This window comes from Triticum urartu, chromosome 3 (genome assembly GCF_003073215.2).
Source record: "Triticum urartu cultivar G1812 chromosome 3, Tu2.1, whole genome shotgun sequence".
Lineage (NCBI taxonomy): Eukaryota > Viridiplantae > Streptophyta > Magnoliopsida > Poales > Poaceae > Triticum > Triticum urartu.
In genome coordinates, this window is record NC_053024.1 from 50,577,598 (window position 1) to 50,592,690 (window position 15,093).

Consider the following 15,093-nt stretch of genomic DNA (forward strand, 5'->3'; position numbering starts at 1 on the left):
TTTTGCACTGTAGCTAGATAGATGTCATTGGAACCAAAACAACAGAGCAATAGAAACTACAAGTCACATGCCGCTTCCAGGCCATAGCAATTCACACCTCATACTTTTTTTTGAGCTGGGAACACACGTTCCAATTTACTTAACCACGCGTTGTCGCTGGCAACCAAGTCAACAACACAGTCCGGGACCTGCTCCATCCACCAGGAGTTAGGCACGCCCGCCCTGAATCCGAAAGCAGCCAGGCTATGGGCAACCCTATTACAGGAACGTTTACAAAAAGTGAAATCAAAGGCGTCGAAGGACGCACAGCAGATGCTTCGAACTTCTCGTAGCAGGACTCCAATGGAGGACTTGTCATACTCGCCTGTCTTCAGAGCATTAACCAGCTGCAACGAATCTGACTCAAAAATAACCCGATGGATGCCCAGTTCGCTAGCAGCTTCAATGGCCTTGATGCATGCAGTAGCTTCTGCCTGGAGTGGTGAGGCAAGGAACTCAAGTTTTCCAGCACAAGCAAAGATAACCTCACCATGGTCCGAGCGGGCAACACAGCCCCAAGCCCCGTGCCCCACAGCCACGTGAAAAGCTACATCAAAATTGATTTTAATGAATCCCTCCTCTGGTCTGCTCCAAGATGCCGGGTCTGGTGCTACCTGCACGCCAGCCTTGCTTCCTAGTGCTGCAAGATCAGTCACAAGCTTCCTGACAGTAAAACAGATTTCCTCGCATGTATGAGTCCTTTCCCCTGCATTAGTTTTATTTCGAACATTCCACCACTCCCACAACATGGTGAGCGCTAGCTCACGTCGTTCACTCTCTAGAGCCCACAATTGGTCAAACATTGCCATGGGATTGTTTGACTGGAGGAGGTTCAACTTGATGTCCTCAATCAGTAAGGCTCTCCAGACTTGTTTTACTTGTTTGCATTTAAGGAAAAGATGTCCGCCATCCTCGTCAAGACGCATGCACATCGGGCACCTAGTATCCAGCTCAACATGCTTGCATTTAATATTCATCCTCACAGGCAAGCTATTATACGCAAGTCTCCAAAGAAACATACAGATTTTTGGAGGGAGGTTTAAGTTCCAAATCCTGTTCCACTTCTACGCATCCGCGGGTGCCGGTGCCGAGGGGCTCGCATCTCTGTTTTTCTTTGTCTCCCTGAGCTTGATCCCCAAGTGGTAGGCAGACTTAACAGAGAACACTCCTTTTGGGTCAAAAATGCCAACTTGGTCATCCATTCCATGCTTCACTGGGATTGCCAATATCTCCTTTGCATCCTCCTGGCAGAACAGCTCCTTGACTAGTTCTTCATCCCAATTTTCAGTGACTGGATCCATTAGATCGCTAGCTCGATCAATCAGCACGCTGCCCCGACGAGTTCGCGGCCTCCTCGTCTCTCCCCTCGGAATCCACGGATAGTCCCAGATTTTAACATTCTCACCAGACCCAATCCTCCAAACAATACCTTCCTTCAGCAGCTCGATCCCCTTTAATATGCTGCGCCATGTATAGGACATCTCTGTCTTTGCCACAACATCAAGTACCGAGCATTCTGGGTAGTAGCGAGCCTTCAGGATTTGTGCACAAAGCGTATCCGGCTCCTGCAGGAGACGCCAACCTTGTCGTGCTAACATCGCGAGGTTAAAGATGTGCAGCTCTCGGAAGCCCAAGCCGCCCTCCTTCTTGGATTTCGTAAGTTTATCCCAACCTATCCAATGGCACTTGTCCATCTTGTCTTGCTAGCTCCACCAATATCGATTAATTAGGGTACCAATTTCCTCACATAGCTTCTTTGTTAGATCAAAGCATGACATCGCGAATGTAGGGATTGCCTGGGCTATCGATTTTACCAAGGTTTCTTTGCCCGGTTTAGATAGTAACCTCTCGATCCAGCCCTGCATTCTCTGCCATATCATTTGCTTGATGTATTCAAATTCCTTACTTGGGGCAGCACCAATGTGAACTAGTAACCCCAAATATCTTTTACAGCGCGACTCGTGGGGGATACCGAGGATATGTAGGACCTCACTTTTAACTGCTGATGTTGTGCCCTTGCTGAAGGTTGCCGAGGACTTATTCTTGTTTATCATTTGACCTGATTGGGATTCGTATAAAGTCAAGATAGACTACAGTCTAGCTGCACCTTGAGCAGTTGCCTTCATCACTATAAGGGAATCATCCGCAAAGAAGAGATGGTTTATCTTTGGCGCCCCATTACAGATTTGGATGCCCTGAATAATATCATCTTCCTCCGCTTGTCGCAGCAGCGCTGAGAAGCCTTCAGCACACATGATGAACAGATATGGGGACCAAGGATCCCCTTGGCGCAGCCCTCTCTCTGGCACGAATAGATCGGTGAGGTTTCTATTCACTTTCACTATTTTACCGATCTAACACACTTCATAATAGTGCCAATCCACACCTCTCCAAACCCCATCTTGCGCATCATGCACTCCAGGAATTCCCACTCAACACGGTCATATGCTTTGCTCATGTCAAGCTTGACTGCCACAAACCCATCACGCCCCCCTTCCTCTTATGCATCAAGTGGTTGATCTCATAAGCCAACAACACATTATCAGTAATCAACCTTCCCGGTACAAAGGCTGATTGGGTCGGTGAGATAATCTTCGGGAGCATTTCCTTCAGTCTATTTGCTAGGACCTTGGAGATCATCTTGTACAGAACGTTGCAAAGACTGATCGGTCTGAACTCCGTTATCCTCTCAGGATTATTCTTCTTTGGTATTAATACGATGGTGGTTTCATTCCAGGACTCGGGCATAGGATTACCATTAAGCACCCCAACACCTCTTCTTGCACCTTCATTCCCACCAACTCCCAGAACTTCTTATAAAACACAGTAGGCATACCGTCCGGTCCTGGTGCTTTCAGGTCACCAATTGACTCAAGAGCTTTTTTTACCTCCTTTCCTGAATAAGGCCTGATGAGCCGCGCATTCATCTCAGGGGTGACCATGGTGGGAACCCTTGATAAGAGATCATTTGTGAGAATACCTGCAGAGGATGTGAACAAACTTTTGTAGTGGTTAGCTATATAATTCCCTAACGCCTCCTCTCCCTCCACTACACTCCCATCCTCCTTCCGCAGCCTTGTGATTATGTTTTTCCTTCTCCTCTCTGACGCATAGGCTTGAAAGAACTTTGTGTTACGGTCTCCCTTCGTCAACCAATTAGCATGTGCACGCTGTCTCCAATACAGTTATATTGATCTTCTAGTCTACTCAACTTGTATCACAGCAAATGCTCTCGGTTTACATGGTACTGGCTCAAAGGACTCCTCCGACACCTCTCCAGATCCCTCCTAGCATTCCTTATACGACCCTTCAACTCCCCCAGCACCTCCCTATCCCATCTTGACAGCTCGGTCCCCACCCGCCTTAACCCTTCCATCATTGTTCGTCCTCCCTCCTGAAAAGCACTATTCCATGCCTCCTCTACAACCTTCCCACACATTCTTCCTCTTGCAACCAGCGGGCTTCGAACCGGAATACATTTGGGCCTGCCATATGTTCATACCGATCAGACATACCATTCAGCTCTGCGATTATAGGCCGATGATCAGAGTGTCTTGGGTCCCCATTTATAATTTTGTGCAAAGGAAAGAGACCACGCCAACCCGCATTTGCTACTGCTCGATCCAGCCGCTCCCTAGTATACCCCTCCAGTGAGTGCCAATTGTTCCGCCACATGAACGGGTCCCCAACAAAGCCCAAATCCTCAAGACCACAACCCTCCAAGGTGTTCTGAAAAGCATCCATACAAGGCTGGGCCCGAGCCGGTCCTCCCTCCTTCTCATTTGCGAACAAGATCTCATTAAAGTCTCCTTCTACTTAACAAACGAACGGCCGTATCTTTGCAACCGCAACTCCGATTCAGGTGATTCAAAAGCCCACGTTCTCTGTTCGTCGAGTCCATTCCGTTGGTATCATTTTCATGATGTTGTAACATTCTAAAAATGACCATTTTCCCCCTGCCCTATATTCAACTCCTCCGAGAGAGAACCTTTCCGGCAAATCTTTCCGCGAACTCCTCACATCTCTTCTCGGTGAATCCACCCACCCCAGGCAAGCCACACCCTCCATTTTGCATGATTGCAATGCAATGATATGGCTTATTTAATTCAATTGCTTAATTTTGCATTATTTAGAAATGATTTCTTCATGGCATTTCTTGGAGTACTTTTGTTCTTGCTACTGTCATGATTATGCTTGGATTCTTTAAGGGTTATGCATTGCTAGTTTGATGATATTATATTATCATTGGATTATTAGGAGTAATGCTTATTTTCATCATGATCATATGGGATATTTTGATTTTGAGTATTATGTTGGATTTGATTGATATTTTTTGGATCTGATAGTGGGCTTACATCCTGATAGTAGCATCATTGTAGTCTTTGGATTCATCAGGATACTAGTTATGCTACCCTTGGAGTTTATTTCGATGCAACTATATTATTCATAGAATATTCGATGGATATTAATATTACTTGGATTGCAGGTGGATATTTGATATCGGAGTATCAGTTATCACCGTTATACTTTGGCGACAAATTCTGTCATTTCGTTGATCAGGTGCCACCGAACCTGGCTTTTCCAGTGCAGTCACATTTGCCTCTATGGGAAGGCCCTAATGCGGTCTATTGTCATGCCTCGCGCCGGTGCCTCCAACTAGGGAAGGTTATGTGCTCGTGCTGCCCTGGCCCGGTAGGTGGCAATAACCTTGTGAGCCCAAGTTTGGTAATGTGCACATGTCCCTGTTTGGGACTGTTTTTGTTTTTGCCACGACGGTGGCCGTTTGATGTCCAGAGTGGCATCCGGGGCCACCCATGACTATAACCTTGTAAGCCCAAGTTTGGTAATGTGCACATTCAAAGTACTCACCTAGTGTGCCATGCCAGTTTGCAGGTGATGCCGTGATTGATTGCTTGTCGAGGAGTCCGATCGTGCGAGCTAGACTGTGTCCCAGCCAGAGTCCCTGCGGAGTGGAGTTCACCACCGTCGCCATTGTTCTGCTGCTAGAAGTTATTCCGCTACTACGAGTTGTTCTGCTGCTGGCATAGAGCTACCTTAGCAGGCGTAGTGTCGCCGTGTTGATGTGATCCTTTGTAACGTCAGACCCTTGTACCCTTATTCCTTGTAATAAGAGTTAATTTGTTCTATGCCAAGCAGGGCCACATTTGTCGGCGTCCTGGGAACGGGGGTCCCCAGACTTGCCTGCCTGCGGCCCACGACGTGGCTCCACCAACGGCCTGGTACGGCCCAACATCGACAGCAGCAGCTCAAGACCCTCGCGAGGGGCCAAGCCTCGCGAGGCGGACGACACCAAGACCTCCCTAGGGGCAGCCTCGCTAGGCTGGCTCCCGAGGAGCGGAGATATCTATGCAAGGGGCACCTCGCAAGGTTCACGTGACTTGAGCCATGACGATCAAGGCCAAGCGGGCGCCAGCGGGCGTAGTGTACCAGCTTTCCCTTTGGTGCCAAGGGGCAAGCGCAGGAGCGGAGTCCCGAGGCATCAGGAAAAGGTTTCCATATCGGTGCAACAAGACCAAGACCAGCAGGACGACAAGACGGAGGTCATCGTGGAGCCCAGGGCGGCGTCACCACCAGAGCCTTTGGCAGGAGAAGACTACTTTTGTCAGGATAACTTGTACTAGCTGCCCCCCTTCAAATTGGCCGTTGGGGAATCCCTTCCCGCCTGATATTTGGGAAGAGGGCCGGGGCCTCTATAAATAGGACTAGCCACCACCATAGAAGGGGTGACTTATCTTGGATTGGAACCACTCCATCCGAACTCTCACCAGCTCTCTGAGCCCAAGAACACCTCTCCTCCCGAGGCTGTTCGACCATTGTACTAGTTCACCCTCAGCCCACGAGGCAATCCACCACCACACACTGGAGTAGGGTATTACACCACAACGGTGGGCCGAACCAGTATAAACCATCGTGTCTCTTGTTCCTCGGGTTCGTCGAGCTAGGCCGCGGATCGTTGAGCGAGCGAGCTAGTGAGAGAGAGAGAGTTCTTTGTGCGCACCCCAGTGTTCGAACCTCAACGGTTTGCCGGAACCCAAAATCCGACATTTGGCGCGCCAGGTAGGGGTGTGCCGAAGCTTTCCCTCCATTGATCCACGCTCCACTGTTCCACCAGTTCCATGGCCGACGCTCGCCGAGCCCGCGCCGAGTGCCGAGCCGCTCTCAACGCCCGCGTCGCCCAGACGACGCCCGTCGGCGGGCCTCCACATCGTTCTCCATCATCTGCTGCCAACGCCGCCACTGGCCCGGCGGGGAATGAGCAGCAGGCCTCATCACTGCACCCCCTCGTGCGGCGGGACGGGCGCACTACTACGTCTTGAGCTTGTGTTGGTTTTCCTCGAAGAAGAGAGGGTGATGCAGCAATAGTAGCGTAAGTATTTCCCTCAGTTTTTGATAACCAAGGTATCAATCCAGTAGGAGGCTCCTCAAAAGTCCCACGCACCTACACAAACAAACTGAGAACTCGCAACCAACGCAATAAAGGGGTTGTCAATCCCTTCACGGCCACTTGCGGAAGTGAGATATAACAAAGATAGTAAGATAAGATAAATATATTTTTGGTATTTTATAATATAGATGCAAAAAGTAAAGATGAAAATAAAAGTAGATTGAAAGCAAATATGATAAGAGATAGACCCAGGGGCCATAGGTTTCACTAGTGGCTTCTCTCAAGATAGCATAGGTATTACGGTGGGTGAACAAATTACTGTCGAGCAATTGATAGAAAAGCGAATAATAATGAGATTATCTAGGCATGATCATGTATATAGGCATCACGTCCATAACAAGTAGACCGACTCCTGCCTGCATCTACTACTATTACTCCACACATCGACCGCTATCCAGCATGCATCTAGAGTATTAAGTTCATAAGAACAGAGTAACTCATTAAGCAAGATGACATGATGTAGAGGGATAAACTCAAGCAATATGATATAAACCCCATCTTGTTATCCTCGATGGCAACAATACAATACGTGCCTTGCAACCCTTTCTGTCACTGGGTAAGGACACCACAAGATTGAACCCAAAGCTAAGCACTTCTCCCATGGCAAGTGTCGGTGTCAAAACCGGCGGGTCTCGGGTAGGGGGTCCCGAACTATGCGTCTAGGCCGGATGGTAACAGGAGACAAGGGACACGATGTTTTTACCCAGGTTCGGGCCCTCTCGATGGAGGTAATACCCTACTCCTGCTTGATTAATATTGATGATATGGGTAGTACAAGAGTAGATCTACCATGAGATCAAGGAGGCTAAACCCAAGAAGCTAGCCTATGGTATGATTGTTGTATATATTGTATTTCTATCGACTAGCCTGGCCTCGGTTTATATAATGCACCGGAGACCTAGGATAACAAGAGTCCTAGCCGAATACACCGGTGGGGAGAAGTCCTTGTCTTGATCGCCAAGTCTTGTGGAATCTTCCTTGTATGCGGCAGCCGTCCGAACTGGCCCATGAGTATACGGCCACGGGGGTCCTCGGCCCAATCTAATAGATCGGGAGATGACGTGGTGAGTACCCCCTAGTCCAGGACACCGTCAGTAGCCCCCTGAACCGGTCTTCAAGTTAGGGATGCTCCTTGATTCTTCCGAACTGTTCTTCATCTTCGGTTGACGGTCTTGAAAACTGGTTCAACAAATCTTCTTATCTTCGATCTTGAGGATCGCCGAAATGCATTCGGCGAGTTTACACGTCGGGTATCCGAGGAGCCCCTTTAAGTTTCTGGCCTTTATCAATGCCTTGTTATTTTTATGCCACACCTTGGGTTTGAAATTGTTCCCGGGCGGCAGCGTCCTCTTGCGTCCGAGCTCCAACGCCGGACTGCATTTGAGGTATCTTTTGCAGCCGAGCACCAACGCCGGACCGCTTCCCAGCTCTAGCGCCAGAATGTATCCGAGCTCCAACGCCGGACTATGTATCCAAGCTCCAACGCCGGACTGTATATCCGAGCTCCAATGCCGAAATATATCCGAGCTCCAGCACCGGACTGTGTCCAGGCTTCAATGCCGGACTATATGTGAGGTGTCATATCACCTTGGTTCAAAAAAAGTTGAAGGAGTTTAGCCGAGCTTAATGCCGGAAATGCCCTCTATGGAGCCAGCCACTAGCGCCCGAGCTTTATGCCGGACTGCTTCCGAGGTGGTGCACCACCCCGACTATGGGCCGATTTTTCGTCAATATTTTTTATCGGTGCAATTTATTCTCTGCCGAGATATATAGCCAGTAGCCCTCAAGGTGTGTATCGGTCTAAAACCCGAGATGCACCTGAAGGATGATGTAAGACTGCTGATCCTAGTAGCCGCTGAGACTCAGGTTGATTTGCAAAATCGGCCTGAGGATCAAGTCCAAGCTCGGCAGAATACTTCGGGACACTAAAAGCGGCGTGCTCAGTCCTCGAGACTCAGGTTGGGTGCGGCCGACCAACCCGAGGATCAAAATCTCCTCGGCAACTGTATTGCACTTAAAATTTTCTGCATTGAACAGGCAATGCAGTAGCCCCCGAGACACTGGTCGGGTGGCAACACCAGATCAGGGGATCGATGTGCCCCTTTAATATTTGTAAATAATAAGCCCGAAGCCCAGTAGCCCCCGAGCCTTAATGCGGGCACGGGTGGCCGAATTAAGGATCAATATCCATAGTAAAATCACAAATTATGTGTAATGACTCTATGTATCCAAGTACTTTACGTCATTAATGCTCGGATCCGCATTGTACAAAACTTTGTTTGACCGACCATCGGCTTCCACCTCCTCGGCCAGTAGCCGAGGAGTGTTTGTCCTACTTTATAAAGCCTTTATGAGGGCAAAGATTTACAACAAACAAGGCAATCTGGCCATACGGTTTTATAAACAAAGGTACGTAGAGAGTTATATCACCGTTTAACAGAAGAAATGTCTTCCAAAGAAAATAGTCCCGCTATCGGTTCCTTTCTTTGGGTTGTCATGCTAAGCATGATCATTAAACCTCAGCTCTAATGTAAGAGCAAAATATCGAGGATTTAGTTTGGGAGGCCAGTTAATAGCCCCCGTAGTGTTCAGTGACAGTCGGGGTCAAGCCGTAAACACTTCGACCAATGTTATGAACGGCCCGTCATAGTCATCGGATCGCTGACCAGTTTACGCTTATTGTGACAGTCAGTTTTCGGCTTTCTCCACTAAGGTGCTTAACCATGTGAGCTGGAAGCATAATCGCAGTGGTTCTCCCTTTGCACGCCTAGCCGAACAAAACAGAACGTAGGAAGCAAGTGCAGGAGCCGGGCAACCCAACTATTGACCGAAGACACAATTCGAAACCGATGCATATATAGCACTATCTGAGAATGTTTTTGCCGAATCCCTAAAGGTGTCCGGCGTTGCACTGCGAGACTAATGCTGGAAAAGCATAAATAGTTTAAAAGTGCCAAAAAGCTTGGAAAACCAAGAAACGTCAGTAAAAACATGACGTCCGAACAAGATCAAGTGTTCGGTGCCAATCCGAAAGTTGGTCTGAGAAAAAAGAAGTGCTTCTGTCGTGCTTTAACATGATACATCCTATCTCAAGACTTCGAGCGGGTCAGCCTACGGCTTCAACCTCCTATCCCAAGGGTGGAGTACTTCTCATCAGGCCAGTTTAGCAAACTAAACTCTAGCGGCTTTGAGAGAGAAATTAGGCTCCCCGGCTAGTGACCGCACACTCGTGTCGAAAAAGGAGTGATAAATAATAATAAAACTTTGCAACGACTAAGAAGAAGAACACTTATTATAAAACGGCTCAAATAAACTTAAGAGCCCCCAAGTGACTTGGGTAGAAGAATGATTGCATGTACCGAAGTACTTATATCATATCTATGTTCAACCGAACTTTAAACGCGTCTTAACCGACCGTCAGCTTCTCCCTCTTCGGTCAAGGACCGAAAAGTGTTATGTACTCCATCGGTCGAGAATATCGATGGTGTTTCCAATAACCAGGCAATCAGGCCATAAGGCTGTAACAGACAAAGCGCGCTCAGGGAACTTATGCTATATTACCGTGAGGTGTAAGAAGCATCTTTGAAGAAAATAGTACCCCCACCGATACCTTTCTTCGGTGCTCATTGTTATTATGAGACTTGTGCAATAGATTTTTTGTACTCATGAGTTCCGTTGTGTGCCGACCATCATTGAATAACTATAAGAGCGCTAGCTTTCGGCTTCACCCAGTCTGAGGTCCGGCTCGGGCGACCCGATCGTGACAATCGCAGAGGTGCTCCCTTTACTCCCTAGCCGAACAATCGGGAACGTAGGGGTAAACACAGGAGCGAGGCAACCCAGCTTGCAAATCGCTTAAGTCAATGTGGTGCATATTGTGGCATAGTACACGAACAAGGAACGAAGCCGTACAAGTATAATCATATGCAAGTGGAAAAGCTTCATAAATGAAGCCCCCAAGTGAATTGGGTCCTTGAATTTGTGTGTCACAAACAAAGTTTGGACAAGGAAATTTTTTACAAGCAACTTTTTTCCAAAAAAGTATAATGCTTGGTCGAACCGAACACAAGTTAGAAATTAAAGCTTTGAGCATGAAAGCGACTTAGCTGGTTAATGTGTTCGGTATTGATGACGCGGTCCGAGCTTGATGCGGGGCAAGGTTCCATCCCCCAAGCTGGTCCTGAGGTGGCGGAGCGGAGAGCTCGACACGCCGAAGTGGTGACATAGCACGGTCAATGCAGACCGGCAGAGTGACGCCGAAGTCCCCGGATCATTTTCCTGTGCACAAAAAATAGTGCAAACCGGAGATAATAGTAATAATGATAATTAAAAAAATGTGTTGCATAATAAATAATTTATGCAAAGTGAGGAATAGAAGAAATATGGCCTGGCGCCGAAGTCAATGTCGATGCAGGGCATCGGCGTGTTGTAGTAAAGGTGTGGCAAAGCCTGAATTCACAGGTCGATCCGAGCTCCGGATGCGGCGTTCGCCGGACTATGTACGGAAACTGATCGAACCACCACGCGACCGTCGTTAATGCGGTCATCATTTGATAGACCTGTGTACATATCATGGACAAACCAGAGTAATAATTCCTTGGGAAAAATGAACCCAAACAAGCAAAAAATACTGGGATTAATAGCACCTGGTTTATTTGTTGTAGCAATCCGAAGGAAGGTGATTCCTAAAATTGGGACTTCCTCCCCACACCCATTGCCTGATGGGCGATAAAACGACGGCATGGCAATGCTGGTAAAGGTGGACTCGCCGAGGCAAAGCCCTCGGCCCAGCTAACGTGACGGAGCTGGTCGGCTAGTGACGCCGAAGTGTCCGGAGTAGGTTGATGAAGAGATGGCGAAGCCCCCGGTCCGGCCGAGATGTCGAAGCCTCGACGTCAGCCGATGAGTCGAAGTAGGTCGGCGTGATAGACACCAGCTTGAAGAAGCAATAGTGCGGCCCTGTCGATGCAGGTTGTGACGTGGTCGATGCCGGCTTGATGAAGCGACCGTGCGGCGATGCCGGTATGCCCGCTCCGTGTAATACGTGGGGCGGCGATGTTGGTGATGTTTTATCCTTCGCGATGCCGGACTCTTCTTCGTCTTGCCGAGATGATGATCCTAAGAAGTTGAGCTCGGCTCAACAAAGTGACGCCGTGTCTTAGCGCAGGTCGGCAGCCGTGGAGTAATATTGCCGGACTGGTTTGACACCAGCATGATGTTGAAGATCATGTTCAAAAGATTTTAAAGTTAGTGGGATGTGTTCGGGAACAAAACACAATACCCCATACAAAACTTCCTTCAAAAGGGATGTCCGAAATCCCGTTCATAGAAAAGATGAACTCGGGTCGGATTCATTTTTGCGCAGAAAACAGATCCGAAAAGTGATGCACTAATCGGAAGGTTCCCAGAGTTTGGACGGTCGGATCGAGCTGAAATTTTGACAGGTGGTAGATAAAGGAATTCCGCAGCCGATCAACGGTTGGATCTTCCAAAGAACGTCCGAGCTAGAAGCTGGACACCACGCCCTAAACACATCCAAATTCCCGTCCAGATTTGACAAGGCTCTGGTATATCGTGGATTGCCAGAGATTCCTCCATCGGAACTCGACGAAATTTTCCAGAGTTGTTGTAGACTCAATTCCGCATAATTCCACCAAAGCGATCGTCAAAGCGATACTTGAGGAGGTGGTGGCAGCAGATACGAATTCGCTGTCCAGAAAAACAGCACGGTCGCTTGAGGGCAATGTTGACGTTGAGCCCCCGAGCTCCATGGATGATTCCTCCGTGATCTTGATAGAGATCGGAGTTGATGTTTGATGAAGGCCCTCGTCCAAACATGGTGATCCGAACACGGGGCGCAATTCTTGGTCGAACCAAGGTGACCAGTCGAGCTGGTGACGAAGATGCCGAAGTCGCAGTTGATCTGCAGGCGAGCCATCGATCCTTTTGTCGATCACACAGCGGAATTCTCAATGAAAGCACCAATGTCGGTGTCAAAACCGGCGAATCTCGGGTAGGGGGTCCCGAACTATGCGTATAGGCCGGATGGTAACAGGAGACAAGGAACACGATGTTTTTACCCAGGTTCGGGCCCTCTCGATGGAGGTAATACCCTACTCCTGCTTGATTAATATTGATGATATGGGTAGTAAAAGAGTAGATCTACCACGAGATCAAGGAGGCTAAACCCCTAGCCTATGGTACGATTGTTGTATATATTGTATTTCTATCGACTAGCCTGACCTCGGTTTATATAATGCACCGGAGGCCTAGGATAACAAGAGTCCTAGCCGAATACGCCGGTGGGGAGAAGTCCTTGTCTTGATCGCCAAGTCTTGTGGAATCTTCCTTGTATGCGACAGCCGTCCGAACTGGCCCATGAGTATACGGCCACGGGGGTCCTCGGCCCAATCTAATAGATCGGGAGATGACGTGGTGAGTACCCCCTAGTCCAGGACACCGTCAGCAAGAAAGATCAATCTAGTAGGCCAAACCAAACTGATAATTCGAAGAGACTTGCAAAGATAACTTAATCATACATAAAAGAATTCAGAGAAGATTCAAATATTATTCATAGATAAACTTGATCATAAACCCACAATTCATCGGATCTCGACAAACACACCGCAAAAAGAGTTTACATCGAATAGATCTCCACAAGAGAGGGGGAGAACATTGTATTGAGATCCAAAAAGAGAGAAGAAGCCATCTAGCTAATAACTATGGACCCGTAGGTCTGTGGTAAACTACTCACAACTCATCGGAGGGGCTATGGTGTTGATGTAGAAGCCCTCCATGGTCGATTCCCCCTCCGGCAGAGTGCCAGCGAAGGCTCCAAGATGGGATCTCGTGGATACAGAAGGTTACGGTGGTGGAAATTGTGTTTCATCTGCCCCCTGGATGTTTTCGGGGTACGTAGGTATATATAGGAGGAAGAAGTACGTCGGTGGACGCCCGAGGGGCCCACGAGACAGGGGGCGCGCCCTATAGGGGGGGGCGCCCTCCTACCTCGTGGGAGCCTCGGCTGCTTCTTGACTTGCACTCCAAGTCCTCTGGATCACGTTCGTTCCAAAAATCACGCTCCCGAAGGTTACATTCCGTTTGGACTCCGTTTGATATTCCTTTTCTTCAAAATACTGAAATAGGCAAAAAAACAGCAATATGGGCTGGGCCTCCGGTTAGTAGGTTAGTCCCAAAAATGATATAAATGTGTAAAATAAAGCCCATAAACATCCAAAAAGGGTAATATAATAGCATGGAACAATCAAAAATTATAGATACGTTGGAGATGTATCAAGCATCCCCAAGCTTAATTCCTGCTCGTCCTCGAGTAGGTAAATGATAAAAAAGAAATTTTTGATGTGCAATGCTACTTGGCATAATTTCAATGTAATTCTTCTTAATTATGGTATGAATATTCAGATCCATAAGATTCAAGACAAAAGTTTAATATTGACATAAAAATAATAATACTTCAAGCATACTAATCAAAGTAATCATGTCTTCTCAAAATAACATGGCAAAAGAAAGTTCATCCCTACAAAATCATATAGTTAGGCTATGCTTCATTTTCGTCACACAAAGATGTTCCCAACTTCTATACCCCCGATGACAAGCCAAGCAATTGTTTCATACTTAAATAATCTCAAACTTTTTCAACCTTCATGCAATACATGAGCGTGAGCCATGGATGTCGTGGATTTGTCACGACAGATGTCCTTAGTGCCAGGACTTAGTCGCGAGGCCAACGCATCTATGCAGTAGCTTGAAGGGGTTGAGCGGAATCGAGAGACGCAACACACAAGACGAGGATTTAGACAGCTTCGGGCCCCGGGAAACATCATCCGGAAATAACCCTACATGCTGTTTGTGGCTAGGTCTCATCATGATCATCAGAGAGTCGCCGGTAAACCGGCTCTTTGTGTCTAGCCCTAGAGATTGTTTCTTCTTTTTTCTCCCTCTTTGGGGAGCCCCGCGCCTCCTTATATATGTTGAAGGGGCGGGTTACATGTGGAGTCCTATTAGGATTAGGACTAGTCTATTACAAGTGGAATCCTAGTCTGCCCCCTTAAGGGAAAACTCTTTATGCCTTTCCTCGTAAACCGGCCTACTATAACATGAGCCGGCCTTCTGGGCCTTGGGCCTTGTCGTCTGTCTGATCCACCCTCCGGGTCTCCAGTGAGTCACAATATCCAAGCGGGTTATATGTAAACCGCCATGTCCGGGCGGATCGCCAGTGAGTTGCCTAGCTCCAGCCGGGTCTCTGGTGAGTCGCCAAGTCCGGCCGGGTCATCATTCCGTCCGGGCCATACCGCGGGGTATATCCCCGACATTAGCCCCCAGTTTAATTTGGATTTATCCATGTTAAACTGATCCTGCAAAATAAACACCAGAACAACTTTGACAGGTTGTGCTCCGGGTTAAAATTCTTGTAAGCCGGCACCTGATCATCTTTAAGTCCTTGACATTTCCTCCTGGATATGTATCCATGATCTCATAGTAAATCTCCTTAGCAGATATGTCCCAATTTTACCAATGCAAAAAATCCAGATACTTCCTTTGAGAAATCCGGGTCAACAGGCCAGCTT